At 38.0% G+C, this 25,340-nt stretch overlaps 1 protein-coding gene across 15 annotated transcripts in view; it reads right to left on the reverse strand.

The window, feature by feature from the left end:
- RBM47 (RNA binding motif protein 47) overlaps positions 1-25,340 on the reverse strand; it is a 237,747-nt gene that overhangs the window by 30,843 nt on the left and 181,564 nt on the right. For all 15 annotated transcript variants that reach the window (XM_079919112.1, XM_079919113.1, XM_079919114.1 and 12 more), the window contains one exon: positions 5,299-5,422. The gene's annotated coding sequence lies outside the window, so the exon portion shown is untranslated. The remainder of the gene's footprint in view (positions 1-5,298; positions 5,423-25,340) is intronic.

Here is a 25,340-nt window from a genome sequence, read left to right on the forward strand (position 1 = left end):
GATTCTGCAAGCGAAGGCTAAGCAGACCTTCACATTTTACACTGTAAGCACATTTAGGTTCTGTTCACTGTAAAACAGAACTAGGATTAACTGTTTTGGAAATACAGTTTGCCCACATAACTGTGGCTAATCTAGTTTGGTTTCTCTAAAGCAGCACCAAGAGAAATTTATTTTTGTACGAACATAAATAAATAAAAATTTGCTGTAGCCCAAAATTCACAGTCACAGTGCATGGAGTGACCTCTCTTCCCCTCTGCTGCCAAGTGTATGTACATATAACACACACACACACACACACACACACGAACACAACACATACACACACACTCCCTTTTTTCTTCTCAGCCTAAAATGCTATCTACCTCTGCTGTTCTTTTTTTTAACATCTTTATTGGAGTATAATTGCTTGACAATGGTGTGTTAGTTTCTGCTTTATAACAAAGTGGATCAGCTACACATATACATATATCCCCATAACTCCTCCTTCTTGCGTCTCCCTCCCACCCTCCCTATCCCACCCCTCACACCAGTCAGAACAGCCATCTTCAAAAAATCTACAAACAGTAAATGCCGGAGAGGGTGTGGATAAGAGGGAACCCTCCTGCACTGTTGGTGGGAATGTAAATTGATATAGCCACTATGGAGAACAGTAAGGAGGTTCCTTAAAAAACTAAAACTAGAACTACCATATGACCAAGCAATCCCACTATTGGGCATATACCCTGAGAAAACCATAATTCAAAAAGAGTCATCTACCACAATGTTCACTGCACCTCTGCTGTTCTTTTATTGGGGATTTCATCAAGCATGTTTGCATCAAAATGCTTGCTGATCCTGGCCACTGCCTCACAGCTCTCACTGCTATATCCTAGTTATAAGAGCTGAGCCTGCTGGGCTGTTAGTTCCCCAATTGCTTCAGCTTTCTCTCATCTGTCTGTTGGGAAACCACCAAAGCCTACACGAGAAAGAAAAGTGAGTGAGGATGAGCATACATGTGAATATGTGTGCCAGTTGCTTAACTGACACACACCTTCACTGAGACATGATGGGATTGAAAAGTACCTCTTTAGAAGGAAGCCTGGCCCTTACCATACACCATATACAAAAATTGACTCACAGTGGATCAAAGACCTAAATGTAAGAGCTAAAACTGTAAAACTCTTAGAAGAAAATATAGAGGAAAAACTGCATGACATTGGATTTGGCATTGATTTCTATGACACCAAAAGCACAGGCAACAAAAGAAAAAAATGGATAAATTGGGCTACATCAAAACGAAAACTTCTGTGAATCAAAGAACACTGTAAGCAGAATGAAAAGGCAACCCATGGAACAGGAGAAAATAATTTCTCAAAATATTAAGGAATTAATATGCAGAGTATACAAAGAACTCCTACAGTTCAACAATAAAAAAGCAAGCCAACCAATTTAAAAATTGGCGAAGGGCTAAACAGGCAGTTCTCCAAAGATGATACACAAATAGCTAATAAGCATAAGATGCTCAACATCACTAATCATTAGGAAGATGCAAATCAAAACCACAATAATATACCACTTCATACCTGTTGGGATGTCTATGATTTAAAACAACACAGAAATAAGTGTTGGCAGGAATGTGGAGAAATTGGAACCCTTGTGCATTGTTGGTGGGAATACAAAATGGTGCAGCTGCTGTGGAAAACAGTATGGTAGATCCTCAAAAACTTAAACAGAATTATCACATGATCCACCTGTTCCACTACTGCGTTTATACTCACAAGAATTGAAAACAGGGATTCAAACGGATATTAGTACCACCCATGATCACAGCAGTATTATTCACATAGCCCAAAGGTGGAAATAACCCATATGTTCATCAATGCGTGAATGGATAAACAAAATGTAGTATATATACAAAATAGAAAATTATTCAGCCTTATAAAGGCAGGAAATTCTGGCACATGCTACAACATGGATGAACCATGAAAATATTATGCTAAGTGAAACATGCCAGACCCAAAAGGACAAATATTGTATAATTCCTCTTACATGAGATACCTGGAATAGTCAAATTTATAGAGACAGAAAATAGAGTGGTGGTTGCCAGGAGCTGGGGGGAGGGAGGAATGGAGAGTTATTGTTTAATGGGTACAAAGTTTCAGTACAGGAAGATGAGAAAGTTCTAGAGATGGATGGTGGTGATATTTGCACAACAATGGGAATGTATTTAATGTCTCTGAACTGTACACCTAAAAATGGTTAAAATGGTACATTTTATGTTATGCATATTTTACCACAAAAAAAAAAAAGAGTCATGGAAAACCAGCAGAGTTAATATATGGAATGAAAGGGAGGAAGGAATGCAGATCTTTAAGAGAAAATGGGAAAATGATTAGACAAATGATGTTCTAGGTTTTGCAGCTTTTTTCTTCATATTTACGATTCAAATTGCAAAGAGAGGCAAATGATCAATATATTGGCTTTTCAACTGAGACTTTTCAAGTGTGTGAAATCTAGTCAAAACGTGTCCTTGTTCCAAGATTAAGATTAGAACTAGTCTGAGGTATTATTACAATTCCTTCATGCTTTTAGATTTTGGAAGTTGTTCCAACATATATGTAACTTTTTTTTCTGAGTACAAAACAAACCGGTATTACAAAGTGGCACAAAATCTGAGTAGAAAGGAATCCAGCAAATATTTATGAAGTAGCTACTGTGTGTTAAAATGCAAGGGACAGTCTGCTTCAAAGAGAGAGCAATGGCCAGTGGCAGACTTTCTTGCCAAAGTTTGGCCCAGTCTCCCTGACATTGCTCAGTAGTTGAGTCAGACAATTTTAACATTCCTGGTGGATGTAAGTGGTAATGGCGAAGCATAGCTAAATATTCATAAGCTTATTTACTCCTTAAACCTGTTTGGTGTGTTCCAAAGTTTGAAAATCTGATTAAAATTCATGAACAGTACCAGTACTAGGACAGACTTTCAGTGTATGGGTGGTGAGATGACGATTAGACAGAACTCATCTGTAGAAACGATCACTTTAAAATCCTAGTCATGACTCTCCAAATTTCTGTGAAGCCCACTGACATTCCTTTGCTTTGGGGGTCCTCGGCCTTTGCTATTTTATCTATTACTTATGAATATAGATGTTAGAGCTAAAAGAAACCTTAGAGGCCATCTTGCAGGATTTTCCTATTACTTTACTTTTACATTTTAAAAGATGATTAACTTGAAATTTTTTCCTAGTATTTAACGCAGGGAAACTTTTTTCTCCTAAAGAATTGGTGTGCTTTCACTGTGGGATAATGGAAATTATACAACACATCATGTTGTTCAAAGTTTAGATATCTTTTTTTTTTGTTTGTTCAAAGTTTAGATATCTTTAATTGCTGTTTTCACTATTTTGTGTACTCACATATTTTTACTAAAAACCACCTCAGACACTCTTTAGATATAGACAAATTGAACCTCTCACTTTAAAGAAGAAGAAACAGGTCTTGAGAAGTTAAGCGACCTATCCAAGGTTAAGTATTTTTGTTTGTTGTTTGTCTGGACTCACCAACTGAATTAAGCTTCTCGTAGACAAAGAAAAGCTCTTTTGTTCCCCGGAAGCACATAGTACAGAAGTGAACACACGCAGTCGTAATGAATGCCAAGTGAATGAATGCAAGCCTCATAGGTGCTTTCCCCCATGAACAGATCTGAGAGATCAAGGTGGATGCAGTGTCGATTGGATGATACTGTCTTCTACTTCAGAGACCTGGTGTTGGTTAAGGCTGGGCTGGGCCAGGGGGAGGGAACAGATTTATACTTCCTGAGCTTCTGTAGAAATATTTATAATTTTACATCTTCTCAACGTGATAGAATTCAATCTGTTCATGTGTGTAGTGGTATGAACACTGTCATATGTAATAGGTGGGGATGGGAAGGCAAATATAATTTGGTACATTTCTGGAGGATAGTTTGACAACATCAAGAGCTTTACGGTAGTCATTAAAAGCAGTTCCTTCTCATTAATTCCATTTATAGAAATTTACCCCAAGAAAATAATTGGAGACATGAGTAAAATTTATAGTCAGGCATGTTCACTACTGTGGTATTTATAGCATAATGTAATGAACATATAGCATGTATTTATATGTGATGTAACAAACAATGTTCAGCAGTATGGAAATGGCTATAAAAATTACAGCACAGTTGTAGGCTAGAATACTTATTTCATGTTCTCAACTCTGTTAACCTTGTTAAAAAATATTTTAGAATATATATGAAAATTTTTTAAAAACTTTAAAAGGACTAAATATACTATAATGTTAACTGTGGCTACCTTTCGATTGTGGGATTATAAATAATTTTATGTTATTCTTTAATTTCCAAGTTTCCTTTAATTAATATGCTTTCAGAAAAAGAAAAAATATATAGAAAAAAATAAATATAATTAAAACAATTAAATATATATAATTAAAACAATTTTAGCTCTCCGAGTCCCTGAATCCAGAATCCAGCCTAGAGGATATGAAAAGGGACTTCGGCGGGACATGGGGAGTTGCTGGGCAATCAGTGTCACCAGTAGCCCCTCCCTAACACACAGGGATCTACTGCCTCTACCTTTCAAAGCTAAGTGAGGGCCATTTCTGTGGCCGGGAGGGCTGCCCATCCAAGGTTCTGGGTGAAGCTGATACGAGCAGCTTCTTTCTTCTATGCCCCCATCCCTGCATAGCATACATAGGATTATCACCCACCGAATAATAATACCTTCTGTCTGTGGAGAATTATATAGTTGTCACAGTATATTTACATATGTTGTAATTCATTGGATTGCCATGATTTGGAGAGTCTAACATAACAGTAGTTATTTTTACCTCATATGACAGGTGAGGAAACAGAAATTAGAGAAGGCACAAGGATTGTTCGAGAACATACCAGTTTCTTCTATAGCTTGTACAAAGGACCCTTCCTTGCATCCAAAATTTCGAAAGACAACTCTGATTGAAATACCCTTGATCTTTTTTTTTTTTTGTGAGGGAGACATTTATAAGCAATGCACATTTTTCCTTAATTCCTAAGATGCTCACATAGCAGCAGCAGTAGTTTTTCCTCTTGGGCCACAAAGATGTAAACAACAAAGAAATAAGGATTTCATACTATCGGTTCAAAATGACTTACCCAATGACTTATCAAGTTCTATGTACTACTAACGTTGCGACATAAACATACACCAGGTACACATTGTCTATACAGCAGACATCTTGGTTCATAAGAATGAAAACTTAACGTTTTCCTTAAGTGAAGAAGAAAAGGACACCAGCGGGTGTACTTACCAAAAACCACCAATTTGATTTGTCTGGTCCTTTACACAATGTTGAATACGAATATGCAAGGAGATTCAGGCAGCTTCCTTGGGATTTCTCAGTTCAATTTGTGGAGCGCCCTTTGAGGCAAATCCTAAGAGGTAAAAAAAAAAATTGCTAGGAATGTTTTCTATTTGAATATAATTTTCGTATGTGCATTACGAATTTGGGGCCATTTTCTTCAAAAAATGAATTACTATTACTAATTAACATAGTCTCTACAAACCAAGAAATGTAACCTTTTATTCCTCCTTCTATCCTTGAAAAGACAGGGAACAGTAATAAGAAAATGACCAATTTCTTCCTTTGTTTTATTTTCCCCTGTCTTATTTATCCGTACCCGACCCTGCCACCGACTCCAAAATGCACAACACAATGTTCAGGAATGAATACACATGTAGCTTATATTTTATGCTTATAGATTCACAAGAAGAAGAGGTGGTGCTCTTTACAGAGATGACACTATCTAGCTCCTGGACTCCCCCTGCCCCATTTGGGGGCTTATGCCACACATCACTATGGTTCATCACATTCTTGCCTGCAGAATCCAAAGAGGGTCTCAAAAACCACTGAAACAAGCGCTCCAGCCAACCACTACCAACTGATTAGAAGTGGTATAAAAGCAACTTGTTATTCTGCCCTAAAATGAAGAGTTAAGACTCTTCTGAGGATGTTCTTTGCACGGACTACTATAAAAAGTAGGATTTGGGATCCTAGGATAATCTTAAAAATCATGATATACAAAACATTCAGATTATGAAACTTAAGTTCAAGATAAGGGTATTTTGGATGAGACGTTAAAATATATCCTAAGCACAAAATTTTTACCTGTATTTCACATCTGAAAATATAATCTACCAAACTTCAGGGATATCCTCTCCTCACTATGGAGAGCCCTCATTAAGCCATCTGAAGATCCAGATGACTTCCATGATTCAATATGGCACAGTGGCTGCAACACCAGACTCGGAGCACCTAGAAGACTGGGATTTTAACTCTAGCTCTGCCATGCCTTGTTCTGTGTTCTCAGGCAAATTATTTTACCTGGCTGAGCCAAAGTTTGCTCCCCTGAAGAAATAAAAGAGTTGGATTACCAGTAGTTTTCAAACTGGTTTTTTACTATTTGTTTTGTTTTCCTTCGTTTTTTTAGGTGTAGCGTCCTTTCTTCCACCAAAAATTTACCTAGATGCAGAAACAAACTGATAAAACAGAAGCTGGCTAAACTGGTGGTTGGGGATGATATGGGGAAGCATCTCCACCCATTCTGCTCCATCATCCACGGGGGCTGTATGGAAACACCATAGGATCTTTAGGACCACAGAGCACAATTTGGAACCTGCCAATTAAATGGCCTCTAGGGACTTCCCTGGCAGTCCAGTGGATAAGACTCCGTGCTCCCAATGCAGGGGGCCTTGGTTCGATCCCTGGTCGGGGAACTATATCCCACATGCATGCCTAAACTAAGAGTCTGCATGCCACAACTAAGAAGCCCGCATGCCGCAACTAAGAAGCCCGCATGCTGCAACGAAGATCCCGTGTGCTACAACTAAAACCCGGTGCAGCCAAAATAAATAAATACATAAACAAACAAATAAATAAATGGCTTCTAAAGTCAGTTACAGCTCCAAAATTATTCTGCCATAACTATCTCTATAATGCAATGACTGGCAAGGCATTCAATGGGATTCATAACTTTATGGGAACACAAGCAATAAAACTAAATCAGGGCTTCCCTGGTGGCGCAGTGGTTAAGAATCCGCCTGCCAATGCAGGGGACACGGGTTCGAGGCCTGGTCTGGGAAGATCCCACATGCCGTGGAGCAGAGCAACTAAACCCATGTGCCAGAACTACTGAGCCTGCGCTCTAGAGCCTGCAAGCCACAACTACTAGGCCCACATGCCACAAATACTGAGCCCGCGCGCCTAGAGCCCATGCTCCGCAACAAGAGAAGCCACTGCAATGAGAAGTCCGAGCACCACAAAAAGGAGTAGCCTCCGCTCGCCGCAACTAGAGAAAGCCCGCGCGCAACAACGAAGACCCAACGAAGCCAAAAGTAAATAAATTAAAAAAGTTAAAAAAACAAAAAACAAAAAACTAAATCATACTCCAATAAAGATGTTTAAAAAAATAACTAAATCATGAGCTGGCTTTAATCCTTATTATCAATGATCTACTAAAAAAAAAAAAAAGCCACACCCTCAAATAAATCATAGCGTAATTGCTGTTAAACTCTGTACATCTCAAAGCATATAATCCTCACCCTCGTCTGTGAGGTCGATTTTCTAAATGCTACATCCTGGATAATACCTAATGATCAGCATCACAGTGTTTCATAAATAAAAATAAATGTGCAAATTACACAAGCCGTGTCCTGAAATTAATTCTACCCTGTCAAGGCAACAGAATAAAATGTAGACTCCTGCACTATTCATTTACTAGTGAATCCAGACAAATTTATTCAACTTTTCTGAGCCTCAGTCTCCAGATCCATGAAGTGGAGCTAATTCCTTGCAGGACTGCATGGAGAACAGAGAAAATACTTGTAAAGCACCATTCCTGGCACATATTTGTGCAGAATTGTAAGTTTTCTCTCTGTAATGGCAAATTTTTTCCTTTGAGAAATAATATCATGGTAATGGACATGTAAACTCTATGAATTGGAAGCAAATTATTAATATATAAATGAAATTATAGGTTTTATATAGTTTTGTGCTAAATCTTAATGATGGGAAGAAGAATTATTCAAGTGCCTTTCACAGCTATTCAAGTAACAGAAAATTTCCCCCAAATAAAACACTTCGGACTATTTGTTTCCAGAAAAATCCGATTTTCCAGAATGCCTCCAAACATAACCCATTTCATAAATATTTAAAGATTATTTTGTCATAAAAATCTTCAAGCGAAACCCACATGCTACTTTCTTCCCGTGGCTTCACACTCCTCCTGACACAAAATTGGGTGTCTCGGGGCACCCTGTTTGAGAAATCGATCTCTAGTACAAATCCTCCATTTTACTGTGGAGGAAACTGTCTTACTGAAGGTCATGTAAAATTTGTGGGGCAGCTCTTAGAGAAAAGAATTATTTCCAGACATAAACTGGGTTAATTAATTCATTCCAACCCCTCACCCATTCCTTGTTGTATGAAAAAGCTATGGATATTGTCCATTATATCATGAAGTCTTTACGAAGATCAACTGGGGAAATTTTCTTAGATTCCAGTAGAAGAAAAAGCTGTTCTGAGCAGAACACTGGTTTGTTTTCAATTTTTCAGGCATGTGAATCTTAAGAGTTACTCATGGGTCCTTCTTCAACAAATGGTGGGATCTGAGGGCAATCGTTTGTTGGACTTATGACGCCTGTGGCATCATCTTAATTTGCCTACCCTGATTTTTTTACCCTCTCTTCTTTATTTTGTCTACCATATATATTTTTGAAAGCAGTTCAAATCCACTTTTGCAATGAGGCAGGGTGTAAATAAGTATGTGAAATTAATAAATGTATTGTTTTCCAAAGGATGTTCCAATCTAATATCAAGTTCCATGTCACACTCTGCTTCTCTCAACTCTCACGCATAAACCGAGGCTAAAAATAACTTTCTCACCCTGACTCCTCCACCAACAAATGAGAATTCTGTTTCTTAAAAACAAATCCTGGGCTTCCCTGGTGGCTCAGTGGTTGAGAGTCCGCCTGCTGAAGCAGGGGACACGGGTTCGTGCCCCGGTCCGGGAAGACCCCACATGCAGCGGAGCGGCTGGGCCTGTGAGCCATGGCCGCTAAGCCTGCGCGTCCGGAGCCTGTGCTCCGCAACGGGAGAGGCCACAACAGTGAGAGGCCCGCGTATGGCAAAAAAAAAAAAAATAAATCCTTTCTAAAGATAAACCAGTTGCCCACACCCAGGGACGCTAGGACACGGGCCTAAAGCTACCAGGAGACTACCAGGGCAACAGTCTGGTAACAGAGTTCTGGTTCTCGCTCTGCCACCAGCAGTGTGAGACCACCCGTATGCCACTCAGCTTTTTGGCCTCAGCATCCTCACCGGTATAATGAAGCTGCTATTAACACCACATGTGAGAGTCATTACAAGGATAAAATGAGACACTACATTTGAACACATCATGTAAACTGCCAACCATCAACTCCGGCCTGGATGCCTGCAGTAGTATCCCAGCTGACTTCACCCATCCACTCTTGCCTGCTGCAATCAATCTGGCTCTCAAGACAGGCTAAGTGACCTTTTAAAAACACACAATTCGATCATGTCACCCTCCTGCTTAAACCTCTACACTCTCTTCCACTGCCCTTAGAATAAAATCAGTATCCCTAGTAAGGTGTATAGGAAGACTGGCTGCTTCCTCCAGCCTCATCTTGTGTCACTTCCCCCTTAACACTTGCTGTTTCCAGTGCCTTAAACCCTCACCAATGCTCCTACCTAGCCAGCTTGTTCTCATCCTTACACGTCACTCCTCAGAGGTCATCCCTGGAGCCCCTCAAAACATTCCTGAAACATCATATAATCCCTCACAGCGCTTCTCGTAACACTGGCTTGAACCTCATGAAATTGCTGTTTGGGGGGACAAAAACGGTAGAATATGGGCAACTTTATATGGTTTAATCTTACAGTAGTTGGTATAATAGCAGTCTTCCCCAGGCAATTGTAAACTTGCCCGGGGCAGAATCTAGATCTGACTCATTACTATAATCCCAGTGTCCCACACACAATCCTAGCACAGGAGTAGGTGCTTCATACTTTAATTAGTGTGAGGAATTGTTACTACTTTTTTAATGCTAAGCACATAATTTATATATTGTCATTGGTAGTATCACGTTTTTATTCAGATGCCACTTCTGTGTTGCATAGGAACAAAATGAAGAAATAGAACACAGAAAATCACCTTTTTAAGATTTTCATTTCTGGTGTTTCTGGAAAGAAAGAATGAATTCTAGTAAGTATGATACATATCATCGGGGATAGAATTTAGCCCACTGGTATGGTATCATTTATGGATTTTTTTTCTTTTTTAACTCAAACGTTTCTCACCAAAGGGCAGAAGGAAAACAACTCTCAAAGGAAACCAGATGATTTGGATTTATCTTTTTTTACAGTTTTTGCCACGTGACAGCAAATCAATTAGGGGGGAAAACTAGCATATAAAAGAGTGCTAGACTTGAAACCAAGGAATTTAAAAATACACTTCCCCATGATATTCAAAAAGAATGCATCTAAAACATTCCCAGATCGCCTTACCCAACTATGCCTTATCTTGTGTCCCTCCTGAATTGAACAGAGGAAAGACCAAGTCTAAACAAGTTGGGATGACGTACAGGGTAGGGGAGGCTTGTGCACAAAGCATGTAACTTAATAATATTAGTAACAGCTAATATTCACAGAGTACTTATTAGGCACCAGGCACCGTGCTAAGCATTTCGTGTACCCTGTCTTATTTAATCATTACTACAACCCCACAAAGCAAATTCTATGGTTATACTCGTCCTGGAGATGAGGGAACTAAACAGAAGGAGGCTGCCCATTTGCTCAGGTCCTTTAACTGTAAATGATGAAGCTGGGATTCAACCCCGGGAGGTCTGAGACCAGAATCTGTGCTCTTAATTATTCTGCTCTATGGAAGAATCCGATTGCTTCTACACCCCAGTCTGGAAGAGTGGAAAACTAAAATTTGTGTTATAACAAAAGCGACAAATTACTCTATATGTATTTATATTGCAGCTTCAGAGTCATTTATGAGCAGTCAAAACTGTGAATGGCAAACCCATGGATTTTCAAGGCCCAACACCTAAGAATTTTTTGAAGCGTCTCAATATTCAACTTTAAACAGTAAAAGATATTCTCAACTTGGGTTAGAAATAAAGATAGGAGTTTAACTTTTTGGATGAAAAGTAGAGAATGTTAGATACTCATAAATATCATGAGCTCAGAAATACCTCATTACCCAATTTGTTCCCTAGATTCTTGAAAAGCTGGCATATTTGGGGAAGTTTTTGAGAAATCAGAGACCCCATGAAAGGAGTAAACAGAGCCTGCAATTTCACTTTCTACGGTTGTCAATAATCTCTAGTCAGATCTTTCTTGCTAACATTTAATAAAATAATCTACCTCTTTTAGTAGCAAAGAAAACAAACACGCTAACATTCACATCAGAGAAATTATTTTTAAAATTAACGCAAGTTACTAATTCTTTACGTACGATTCACAGGTGGTGGTTATTGATATATCACTACCCAGCCCCCCTCCATCTTTGTGCATTGACATTTGACCCTTTTTATAATGTGCACCTTGTACCAGTGAAACCTAAGGCACCAGCTAGTTACTCATTAAACCTGGGTGCCAAGGGCTGACTTGTACAAATTATGCTGTTAACTGCCCAGCCTGGCCTGTGTGCAGAAGTGGAAAAAGCAATCATCATAGCTGTGAAATTCTGTCATATCGGCAGAACTGAACTACAAATTGCAGCAATTCGTGCCTGACCTCTGATCTGTGAAGTTAGTCTAAACCTTTGAACCTCAGCTTGGAATTGAGAAACAGCATTTACTTGTACCAGAGAAGATGGCTGCTGTGAATAGTTAACTCCGTGACTGGTTCTTGATCTACATCCACCTCCCCCAAAGAGTCAACCACAGCAAGAGACTTAGGAGGGAGATCTCGAGAGTAGACTTCTCCTAAGGCGGCATTATGAACAAGTCTAATATAAGTAGAAAATTTCAGGATGCAAGTCTTTTAAAGGAGCATATAAAAATAATTTTTGAAAAGGGGAGAATCTGAGATAACTGAAATCACTGGGCATTTATACCCAGGGATAATGTGCACTAAAAAAATTCTCTTTACAAGTTAAACAAAAATAGAGTTTTAACTAAACACTAAAATTAACTCTGCTCAATATTCTGCACCGACCTAAATGAGAAAAGAATTTGCAAAAGAACAGATACATGTATAACTGAATCATTTTGCTGTACACCTGAAACTGACACGACGTTGTTAATCAACTATAATCCAATATAAAATAAAAATTAAAAAAAAATTTTACCAGATGGTACCATCTCTCATATTATATTTTTAAACAAATACATTATCTAATTTCTGTTAGAAATTTACAGCTTTTAAAGCCCATATTAAGACATTTCTGGGAAAAAGCAATCATGGGAAACCAGTTAAACTTTTCTTTGAACTCAAACTTACCTTCTGATACTAAACATTAGATGTAGGCTAATGAATAAGTATAATAATATATGTTTTTTTAATGTATACATTTTGTCGCAACATTGATTCATCATACTTTATTCATAATGAAGAGGGTTTTTCTTTTCAGGATTAGCTTCAAATGCTATCCAAATCGCTCCATTTCCAGGTAGAAAGAAGCGAATAAAGATTCTTTATCTCTGGTTTCTTTGAGTTAATATTAGAACAAATCTAAACAGCACATAAATTATAACTAAACTATTCGTTCTAATAAAAGTGAAACTAATTTATGTAGTCTTTAAAGTATATAAACCTACACTTAACTAATTCCATTTTATAAAGTTTACTATTGGTTTGAAAAAATGATTGATACAAGAGAGTCTATATCTTATACCAGCACTTTACTCAGAGGAAAAGTCATTATCACTAACTTCTGTGCAGTAACTCTCAAGAGCTAATTCCATTAATTTCTCATTTTTCCTTACCACATGTCACTTAAAATTTCTTCTTTAACGACTGACTCTGAAATGACTTTGGAAAATAAATGTGGACATTATTGATAAATTCCTGCTTTTTGTCCCATAATTAAAATAGCAGCAATCTATGAAAACATGACTTTTTTTTCCCACCTAGTTTTTTCAAGTTTGTTAAAGTGAAGAGATGCTAGACAAACTAATTTTAAAAAAAAATGTTCTTAGCTTAGGAATTTCGGTTTTGCTGCTGGTAAGACAAACTGTGCAGCATTTGAAATTCTCACAAACTTCCTTTTTTTTTCTTTCTTTTTTTTTTGCCTTCGGTTAAAAACAAAACAGATCATTTGTTTATTCTACGTGATCTAAATTACTTTAACCAACTCCTCTCTTCCAATTACAACAAATAAGGTGTTCCCTACCTTTCCAGTCTTGAAATCTGGATGCAACAGGCTAATGGTAACAAAAGCTTTCCTTAAGCAAACTTCGCTCCTGATCCAGGAACTGCGTAACTCTGTTATACATGGCACACCTCTCCTCATTGGTCAATGAGCTTTGGCCACTTAAAGGCCTTGGGAGTCATTTGCTAAGGGCACCTGAAATGAACTTGAGTGGGTGGTACAGAAAGAAGGGAGGTGTTAAAATTGCCAGATACAAAACGCTCAACAGCAGCCTGAAAATTTGATAGCAAACCTACTGTAACAAATGGATCTGGGAAAGACCCAAGAAGACAAAAGCTCTGACATTTCATAGAGAAGGAAATTTAACTGAAATATTTTATTCATACACCAATACTGACTAAAAGGAAACAAATGATTTTTTTAAATTCACCTTCCTAGAAACAAGATGGATGTCCACTACATTGTTCTGCTTGCTGTAGACAAAGAAAACAGTAATTCTTACTTCACTTGAGTTGTTGAGTTCTAAACACTTTATATATGAACACACATAGAAAGTGCTTAGAAAACTTCCTGGCATACAGAAAGTACTCAAAAAATACTACTATGATTTCTTAGAAATGTTCTATTTTTAGCAAATATTGTTTTTTTTTTCTTTTCATTGTATCTGGGGTAGGTAACTTGGAGTGAGTGTCCTTCATCTTTTCTACTAATCAGTACCAATAATTGGGTTTATGATAAGCCTGGCAGAAAAAAGATAGAGGCAAAAATTATACAAGAACTAAACCCTCATTTTTTTTACTTCATCCATTTGGAACTGGAAATGGATTTATTGGTAACAGGCAGAGAAAAACAGAAGGGACAGAGAAAGAAAAAGGAGTGGTAAAACATGATTCATGCATAATAAAAACAGTCCGTACATAACAATGGATCAGCAGGACCTGAAGCACTTAAGCAGAGTAAATACACTCCTCTTCAAGCAGTGAAGAGATGGAACCCACTCTGGGGGTTGAGTTTGTCAGTTCAGGCAGCTGGGAGACGAGGGGAGAAGGGACCAGAAGATGGGCTGGAGGAGGGTCCCTGAAAGCTAACCTGTGACATCTGGGACCACCTGAACCAGGATTAACATGAGCTCCACAGCGTTCAAAGAGAGGAACAAATCTGAAACTCTTCCTAAAACAAACATTTCAAACTTGTGACCTCAAGTTTTCCCTTAGTTGTTATTCTGTAATTGCGAACCTTATTAAATCCCATAAACTTTAGCAATTTGAAGTAGCCAGGATGGGAAGTAAAAAGGCCAGAGTGACAAGAAAGTTTTAAATCTGTTTATCTACCTATATTTTTTTAAGAGAAACAGTTTTATTACTCCCAAATGAAATAATCTAAAGCTATCAGTAGTGACAAGAAAATTATCAGCAGGTTACTTAGTAAAGGGTCAAAATCCAGAACAAGTCTAAGATTATAATCATGTTAAATATTGTATAAAACTAAATTGCCAGGTTCTGATGAAAGGAAAATGGAAGCAATTTTTCAACGATACTAAGGCAGTGTTTCCAAAAAACTATCGACTTTAGACTAAATTCCTTTTGACTACAAAAGGAACCCAGAAAATCTGCCTTGTATATAAGAGTAATTGAGTATATTATATAAGAATTTTTATCAATTCTGGATGTGTGACATGCTTTAAGCATTAGGAAGAATATTTTTGGTTTGGAGGTTTGGTGTATGAATGGGTGTCGGTCAAGTGGGTGACAGAGAGAGAGAGAGAGATAGAGTGTGTGTGTGTGTGTTTGTTTATGTGTGAATTCTTATACCAACCATTACCAAGAATGCAAAAACATAGGAAACAAACCAACTCAGGATGATAAATTTTAAGAGTAAGGTGGTAAGGACAGGGCAGCTTTTCACTGGATATCTAAAAGCAATCATTAAAACTACCGCCTGCCCTAAACAAAAATGAGCAACTTCTCCCTACTTTTGCTTTGAACAGAGTTAATTTAAAAAATACATATATGGCACACAGATATCTACGGTCTTGGCAAAAACAATGCACACAAGTTATTATAAATGCACACAATATAGACAAGTACACAAAAAAAGTAAAAGTCATCCCTTCTACTGGTAGTGACACTGACTCCTATTACATAGCCCTGGATGTAGGGAGATGTATCAGTATAAAAATTGTGTGTCAGTGGCATCAGAGTAGACACATGTTACATTTGCTGCCTTAACTTCTGATAGCTCTGGTGTGCCTTGGTCATCCCTGGAAGAGCATCCTTTGTTTTTAACAAGGCAACTTTGTTTTTAGAGTGGACTGACAGCAGGCAAATCTGAGATCTGAGACAGTAGAGGAAAAAAAAAAAAAAAATACAGGTGCAAAACAGAAGCTTGAGACAAGATGAGCTCTAAGGTAGATCTGGAAAAAGGAATAAGAAGATTCAGACAGGCCTGGGAGAAGAGAAATTGGAGCATGAGTGAAGACCTGGTAAGAAGCCAGGAAATTGTTATGTGGGCTATTTTAAATATAGGTAATATCTATTAAAGTCCCTTTTACATCCTACTAAGAGAACATTCTTTTTTATTTTCACTTACCTAAAGGCTTAAAGATATAGCCGATGTAAAGATCAAGTAAATGTGTGTTTGCTCTTTATTTAATAGCAGTATATAGTTTTCCAGAAGTAAATTTTACACTATGTATTTAGAATTTCAAAACCTTGCTGAAATTGGGCATTGTATTAATGCATGACTAAAGCATAAGAGGAAGAAACTGCACACACACACACACACACACACACACACACACACACACACACACTGAGGTACTAGTTTTCATCTGAAAAAGTGCCGATTACTGGCACTGATGCCATGTATCTGTACTGGTGGTGTCAGCAACAATAGTTGGTCATGACACTAACTAACCGACATTGGAAAAGTGAGTTCAAAGAGCTGAAGGCATGCAGGTATACATATGAGAGTCCTCCTAAAGAATGTATGTGATAAACACAGAACCCACCAGAAGAATGGCAATATTATAAAAGGATTAACGCCTCCAAGACAGCTTTTGGTTTCCACATACACGCAACATATGCATGCCTTGGCCTCAGCTGCATGCGTTGTTAACATCCCTTTACCCGCCCTCTTCCACCACTACTTTAGACCAAAGAGTCTTTTTCTACTTTTATGTATTCTCTTTCGGTTAATTTGTTAAATATCCCATTAACGGTATCAACAGGAAGAATTAGATAATGGACATTGCCATACCTGGGCTGACGAGTTTATCGTATCTGGACATCAGAAAAGGATCCGAGGGCTTTCATTTAAAAATTTTAAACGTTATCTTCTCAACTGGTACAATTGCTTTAAAGAGTAAAATTATAATAACTAATATTTGTGTATTTCATTCACTCAATCAATATTATCAAGTACCTTCTAAGTGGCAGGCACTGTTCTAGGTACTGGGGCTATAACAGTAAGCAAAACAGACAAAAATCCCTGCCCTCGTGAACCCTATAATCTCATCGGGGGAGACAGACATTGAATGAATAGATCAGTAAAATATATAGTATGTTAGATTATGAAAGAGCTAAAGAGAAGACACAGCAGGGAAGGAAAATGTGTGTGTGTGGCCAGAGCGGCGGGGGACCATCCTGCACGGTCCCTGTCTTACAAGGGAAAGTATATTTATTATTACTTATTATAAAAATTAAGCTTGGAATCCATTAGATGTCTAGTGGGATACACTCTTAAAGCATATACCTACCCTCATTTAAATCATATGTCAAGTACTTCCTGCTTACATAGTATAGCTATTTAACGTGGACACAGGCAAGGGAGCAGACATCTTAAATACAGTAGTAAGAGCCAGGTACATGGTATTACAGAAAGGAACCCAAGAGAGAATGAAGTGCTTTGGGATGATTGTTTTTTTGTTTTTGTGGTACGCGGGCCTCTCACTGTTGTGGCCTCTCCCGTTGCGGAGCACAGGCTCGGGATGTGCAGGCTCAACGGCCATGGCTCACGGGCCCAGCTGCTCCGCGGCATGTGGGATCTTCCCGGACCGGGGCACGAACCCATGTCCCCTGCATCGGCAGGTGGACTCTCAACCACTGCGCCACCAGGGAAGCCCCAGGGATGATTGTTTTGAAGTAAAACGAATTTTCCCCTCCTTTCTCAGGTTAGCAGGAACTTCAGAGGGTTTAAATTGGCCAGGCTGGGCTGCAGTGGGATCTCCTCTCACCCTTACCCTAGCTCACCCCCTTCACCCCTATTTAATCACAGTCTTTAGGCTCACCCTTATTGGGGATATGCGGGACTGAGTCCCTACTTCTTGGAAATGTTCATCATGACAGGGAACACTGACTCAAGAAGAGAGAGGTGGGCGTGGATCAGATCTACTAACTTTTTTTTTCAGAATCTAGGGTTCCAGCATCAGCACTGCATGAGTTAATCCAGAAGCTTTACAATCTTATATGTTAATTATGCCTACTACAGAGCTTGTCTCTAACTTCTCGAAGTGACAGGGAGATTTATCCAATAAATTAAAGTATAACCCTATGCCATATCCAACCAACTCCTTCCTTCCCAAGCTTTACTCAAGCCAGGGATACTTTTTTTTTTACTTTAAAATTTATATTTGTCACAAAAGCAGTCCTTCTAGTGCTCTCCACCTTCCTGTGTCACAGGCAGACATGAGGAGACCACAGACTTCAAGCACCCATGTTTATTACATACAACACTGACAAGGGTACATTTGGGGAAGCAGCCAATGAAGAGGCACAAAGCAGAATCATCACCTAAATTTCCTAACTTTTACTTAAACTCATCACCTCCATCTATAATAAAATCACTGTAGCTAACTTCTCTCTATAGCCCTTGTCAGATACAAGACACTGTTACTAAGTGCTTCACATATATTAACACATGCATCCCTCATAAATATATCTTGCAGTAGGTACTAGTAATGTCTCCATTTTACAGATGAGTAATCTAAGGCATAAGAAATAGAGTAACTTGATCAAGACAAAGAGCTAGCAAATAGTGGATGAGGATTTGAACCCAGGCACTCTGGCTCTCAGAGATCACATTTTACCACATCTAGGTAAGTAATCTTCCTCCCTTCCTCCCTCTCCTTTCTTTCCTCTTAATTACCTACCTCTCTAGCTACCTACCCACCCTTGACCTTGCTGCTCTGAGCCTGCCAGTGACAGGCATTTCTGTACTTACAGAAAACCTTTGGAACATCTGGGGGTGGGGATGGGGGCCTCGCCTTGCGGCTGTGCAGGATCTTAGTTCCCCGACCAGGGATGGAACCCGCGCCCTCGGCAGTGGAAGCGCGGAGTCCTAACCACTGGACCGCGAGGGAACTCCCTTTGGAATAAGATGGTATCTTTGGAGCCAGGGAGGAAAACCTTTAATGCTCGGTGAGTAAAATGATAATTTATAAAAGTCACAGAATCTAATTTAAATCTAAAGACAATTCTCTCCCTAAACTCTTCCTCTATCTTAGGCAGCACTCTTCATTAATTCTTAGAAACCTGTTAGATTTTAAAGTGATCCCTTTCTGCCCCTCTACCATAGCAAACTGTAGTGTCTCATAATTACCAGCCTTTACCCTTATATATCCTGTTGTTGTCTGAACAGACTCTTTATTTTTAAAAGAGGAAGTTCAGAATAAATATTGAATGCAAGTGGAGAGGAGATATCTATTACAAAGTCATAAATAATGTGTAAAATCCAAGCCCCGTGTTCCACATTTGCTAGAGAAAAGTCATAATGTAAAAGGTAGACTGCCCCCGCCCCCCGCCCCCAATGAGCAATCAGGATAATGAGAGCTCAGGAAGTGTGTGACCTTGCAAAGTATTATGTAAGTTTTGCTCTTTAATAATTAAATGGTGTTTTACTAATTTCCTCTAAATTGCCACAGAAATCCCCTACCATCCTGGATTTACCAAGTACTGTGCTTTTCCATCCAAACGTATATATTTTCAATAATATTCTGGGATGTACTCAAGCACAGGGGGAGAAGGCAGTCAAAGACCTGGACCCTGATGTGGACTCTATTAACTAGGAGCTAATAATCTTTTTGGAGAGATAATTAAATGTCAAACAATTAAAACATATAAAATACTGGGTGAAACGCAGCATCACCTGCTGTGCAGGCACTAAGTGCTATAGAGTCAGGTAGGGAGTGTTATCAAATTGACCAAAGTCCACGGGCAAGAGCTTCCTGCCAGAGATGCCAGTAGGCTGCATTCTGATTTACAGTCATAGGTTACTAACACGGCAATCACAAACCTCACAACTTTAAAACATGCACTTCTCTGAACCTCTTTACTTTGTGATTAAAAAAAACTTCTTTCCTGAAGAATTTTTTTTATTTCAAGAATTGGGTATTATCAACATTGGCATTAACCTTAAACGTAATATATTTTATAAATATAATACCTTAATCAACCAAGAAATTGAATATAGTCTGGGGCTTGAATGGCTGTCAAGGTACTAAATAAGTTATGTTGTCTTTAACAGACTGTGAACATTTTTTTTTTTCTTAAGGAAGCTCTTACTTTTTGAGAACATAGAAGTAGATATTGTAAAGAAAAAAACCTTTTTAATATGGAAATAATAGAAACTGTACAAAAAAGAATCTAGCAGATTAAAACTTTAGCTGCTGTGGATCTATAAACACTGGTTAAGTCATTAATTAGAAACACGAGGACATCTTTAAAAGATCAACTGCAAAGCTGATTAGTTTAGATAGAATGCTAAAATTAGCAAAGAGTGTATGTTCAAGAAAAAGGACAAGGGCTTCCCTGGTGGCGCAGTGGTTGAGAGTCCGCCTGCCGATGCAGGGGACACGGGTCCGTGCCCCGGTCCGGGAAGATCCCACATGCCGCGGAGCGGCTGGGCCCGTGAGCCATGGCCGCTGAGCCTGCGCATCCGGAGCCTGTGCTCCGCAACGGGAGAGGCCACAACAGTGAGAGGCCCACGTACCACAAAACAAACAAACAAACAAAAAAACTATAATATATATGAAGAGCCTTGAAAATGTTCATTCTTTTCACTTGGCAATTATGTCATTAAGATCTATCCTAAAGAAATAATAAAAGTGAAGTTTTCATACAAAGATGCTTATCTCAGAATTCTTTATAATAAATTTAGAAATTATCCAAATGCTTCACCTTGAGGAAATAAATGGTTAAATAAATGGTGGTACAGAAGCCACTAAAAATTATATTATTTGTTCAGTCACTAAAAATTACATTTATGAAGAATTTTAATGTCATGAATGAAGGTTTATGACATGTGAGATAAACAAAATAGTACAGAAAACGTATGTATAGTGTGAGCTCAACTGATACTATAGAAATAAAAACTAGAAAAATATTACAAAATATTGAATGCAGTTGTCTCTGGATAGTAAGAATATTGGTGATTTAAGTTTTTCTCTTTATGTTCTTCTATTTTAACATTATACATGTCTATCTTCAGCATAATTTTGGTTATCAGAAAAATTAAGACGACGTGATAAAATAATCTCTTGTTTTAGCTCCCTTCTCTCCTTTTCAGCCCATCATTCAGTTCTTAATGCCAATTATTTTCCTTTCCTTTCTTACCAATTTAGCTCAACACTAACCATGCACAACCTCTTTGCTTCTCTCCTTTAGCCACTTTCCCTGCTAACCATCCTGAAAGCAGTAGGAAGAACCATCTACCTTAAGTGTGGCTGGGATCACATTACTCCCATGAAGGCAATTTGATGTGATCCTGGTCATCCATAACATTACGAGCTTTTTGATCATGAACTGCAAATCTCTGTTTAACTTGTGACTACAAACCACTGCATAATTTCCCTTTGCTCCTCTCAACCTCGACAGACACACAACCACATACAAAATCCCCAACTACCTTTCTACTTCCTATGTCCGAACAGATCCTTGTTTTCTTTTACAATTCTCCTCCAGAATCATCTTCCTCAGGAAGGCTTCTTATCCACGTATCTGCCTTTCTCCAGATGACTTTACTGCCACATTGCTTCAGCATTCCTTTTTTAATACAGTTGACAATTGTGTGTTGCAAACGTCATTTGCAATCAGACTTGGAAATCGATGAGAATTCCTGTTTCATCACAGCACGGCATAAACTATAATTCCACATTTGAAACTTAAAACTTATACACAAAGTTTAAGACTTTCTCTCGGTTTTGTTGTTATTGTTGTTCATTTACATAGTTGTCATATTTGCATGACAAGCTGATAGCACCTTACAAAATATATCATATCCAAGCCATTTGCTTTCAACCTCTCTCCCTGCCAAGGACATACACAGAAAACGTATGTATAGTGTGATCTCAACTAAGACTACAGAAATTCACTAACTTGGGTGCTTAACAATTGCTCTTGATAAGAATTCCAAACTATTGGTAAAATATTTTTGACTTACAACATGGAGCCATAAATCATAATAAGAAAACTCAGGGACTTTCCTGGTGGTCCAGTGGTAAAGAATCTGCCTTACAAGGCAGGGGACGCAGGCTCGATCCCTGGTCAGGGAACTAAGATCCCACGTGCCACGGGACAACTAAGCCCCCGCGCCACAACTACTGAGCTTGCACGCCTCAACTAGAGAGCCTGCGTGCTGCAAACTACAGAGCCCAGGCACCCTGGAGCCCACGCGCCACAACTAGAGAAGAGAAAACCCACACGCAACAACTAGAGAGAAGCCCACGCACTGAAACGAGAGATCTCACATGCCTCAAGGAAGATCCTGCGTGCCGCAACAAAGACCCAACGTGGCCAAAACTAAATAAAATAAATAAATAATAATTTAAAAAAAGGAATAGTAAGAGTATAAAAGTATAGTAAGAGTATACATGTATGTGCCTCTGCTGTTCTACCATATTTGTTTCAGGTTTCCAATTTGAAATCCATATGTGTCCTTGACACGTCAGTGCTTTGAGAAGCACCTCATTTCTCTGGCTTTGTTTTACAGAAAAGGAAACCAAAAAAATGGCAATGGAGCAACTTATTAACACAGTATGTTTTTAGAAATGCCAAAACTGAAATTATCAGTCCCAGAGTTAGTTCCAAGTGAAACTATGAAAACATTTATATGAAAATCACTTTGATCTGACGTGTTAATGGAAATGTTAGTGTCGATCATGACTCCTTATAATTACTCAAATGGACAATTTTTTAAATTGGAAAAAACACATTACTGTGAAAACATACTTTTATGACGAGGAACTCGACACATCCCTCAAACTTACAAGCACGTGATTAACAGTAACTGCTTATTAAATTTCTTTTGAGTGATTGTCACTAAAACTACAAAATAGTAATAATAATAATTAATTGAAGAAATAGAATACCATTAATGGTACTTACTTCTCTTTCAGAAATGAAGAATTAAAAAATTATGATATAAGAAATCTCCATTTTAGATTCTTTATATGCACATACCTATGTGCCAAAAGACACATCAGTTAATAGTTGAACTTAGGTTGGAGAGTTAAATAACTAAACACAGTAGCTAAGATTGAAACTGATAATTTATCTAAATTTCAAATCAAACTAAAAACTGGTCCCAATCATTACTTTTCTTTCTATCAAGAATTAAATGGAATTCAGAAATATTTATTAAAACAAAATCAAAGACAAACTACAAACAGGATGGGCTGCAACACATATAATGAAAAGTCAATTTCCTTAATGTGCAAGAGCTCTTACGAATCAATAAAGAAAATGTAACCCAATAAATACAAGCAAAGACATGAACAGGCAATGTACAGAAAAATTCTATGGCCAATAAACATAAAAATACGTTCCACTCTATTCAAACTGAATTTTGTTCAGTTAAATAAATGTAAACCTAAACAAAAAAAGTCCTATCAAATCAACAAAAATTTAAAAATTTTATAACACCCACTGGTGGTGAATGTTGGGGAAAACAGGGACTCACATATACTCTAGTGGGAATATAAACTGGTATAAGGACATGATAAGGAGTTGTAAGATGCCTGAGGACACAGAGCAAATTCTTTCATGTCCATATTCTTTGTGCTGCCTAACCTACTGGCTTATTCCTACACGGTAGATCCTCAATTCAAAATCTGTTAAATGACAAAAATATAATAATTTTCTCATTTGCATAAGAGAACAATCTAGCTTCTGTTCTATCAAAATGAAGAAGAAATGTTTCTATTTTCAGTAGTAAGGATAATTACTAATTTGTATAGTACTGTATAATTTATAAAATTCATTCTTGTCCATACTTTATCTCAGATTGTGGAGTAATTAAATTTTTCATAAACTTTTAGAAATGGACTACATGTAAGGAATACTTTTGACAATGTTATACCCTGGGAAGGGCTACAGATTTAAATGGAAGTTGTAAAATCGTCAGAGGAAATGGGGGCGGGGGTGGTGGTGAGTGCTGGGTAGAAGGGAAATGGGTTGAGAGACATTGGTTTGTGAATTTAGAAGTTCTGGTAGAACCAATTCCCCATGTGACTATGATTCAACAGAGCACACATGTACCCCTTTTAACCGTAAAGGCACTTACACAGCATTAATGGCTGGTCTCTGGGTAATTTATATGCTATGATCTTGATAATCCACATACATGTTTAATCAATCCTTACCTGTCAGGTGATCCCTGATTGTTACTGTTTTCTATAAGTCACCCCTGGTCCATTCACAGGGATTCAAATTTATTTTGATCATTCACTGGAGTGGAAGTGTCTTAAGATTTCAGTAGCCACCAAAAATTATTCCCAGTGCTCCCCTAGGAGGCAGCAACATAGGATGGTCAAAGTTTATCTATTAGCTCTTTTACGCCAGAAGTTTCTTTTAGAACCTGTGTTGAAGATTGGCAGGTAGAATTGAATGTGACAAAAAAGAAACCAGAATGAGTCGGTCTCAGGAACTGAGATGTTCCTTGTGGTCTCCACTATCTGATGATGTTAGTGATTTCACCTCTACATCATCCATTTCTTTCCTGCGAAAAAATCACTATCTAGATATAATGTGTAATAAATACACACACACACACACACACACACACACACACACACACACACTTTACAGTTGCTTCAGTGTGTGCAGCTTAACTTGATGTCTTGGCACTCTTTGAAATGATCTTCTAAAGTGCTAGTGGTCTCTTATTCTGGCTGGCCTAAAATTTTTGGAAAATAGTAGACAGTCAATAACATTTACAGATTGATAACACAGAGCTACAAAATGTATTTAACCTAACAACTTTCAATTATAGATTCTCAGCATATCACAGAAACTTCTATTGGACATTTAAGTGTTTAAGGAGCCCAAGCCGGGAGAGACATCTGTGCTGCTGATCCCAGACCACTCTAATTGCCTAATTTATAACTCGTGACCCATCAGTTTTCTCAGCACCCCTTATGGCCCATCTTTCACATCCTCGTATAATTATTTGTAATCATGGCTACACAAAGAACAAGAGTGGCTCACCTCTGTGTATGAAGAGGTAAACAAAACAATTATTAATATAACTATATCTTTGACTAATTCATACTAAATTCAGTCTTCCAAAAAATAAATCTACTTTCAACCCATCCTTGGATAAAATTCATCTAATGATACATATATCTCACTAAGAAAGCTGATTATCAATTTATAGACTAATGAGTTCTTTTCTTCACTTTTTCCCTACGTATAACCTAGTATTCTCGAATTTCTCTGCACCTACAGGGACAGAGGAAAGAAGAGGGATATCCACATCCTTTCTAATACTTAGTGATGTTTCTAATAAGAAAAGTTTAATGGAGAAAAAAAGAGAGAGAGAGAAAGGGGAGGGATGAATAATTGAGTAATTGAGTACTGGTTGTACTTATTCTACTAACTAGAAGATCTTGGGGAAAACATCTTTGAAATATTTTATTTCTTCTTCCCACAGGTAAAATGGGAATAATTATTTC

This window comes from Stenella coeruleoalba (genome assembly GCF_951394435.1).
Source record: "Stenella coeruleoalba genome assembly, chromosome: 4".
NCBI lineage: Eukaryota > Metazoa > Chordata > Mammalia > Artiodactyla > Delphinidae > Stenella > Stenella coeruleoalba.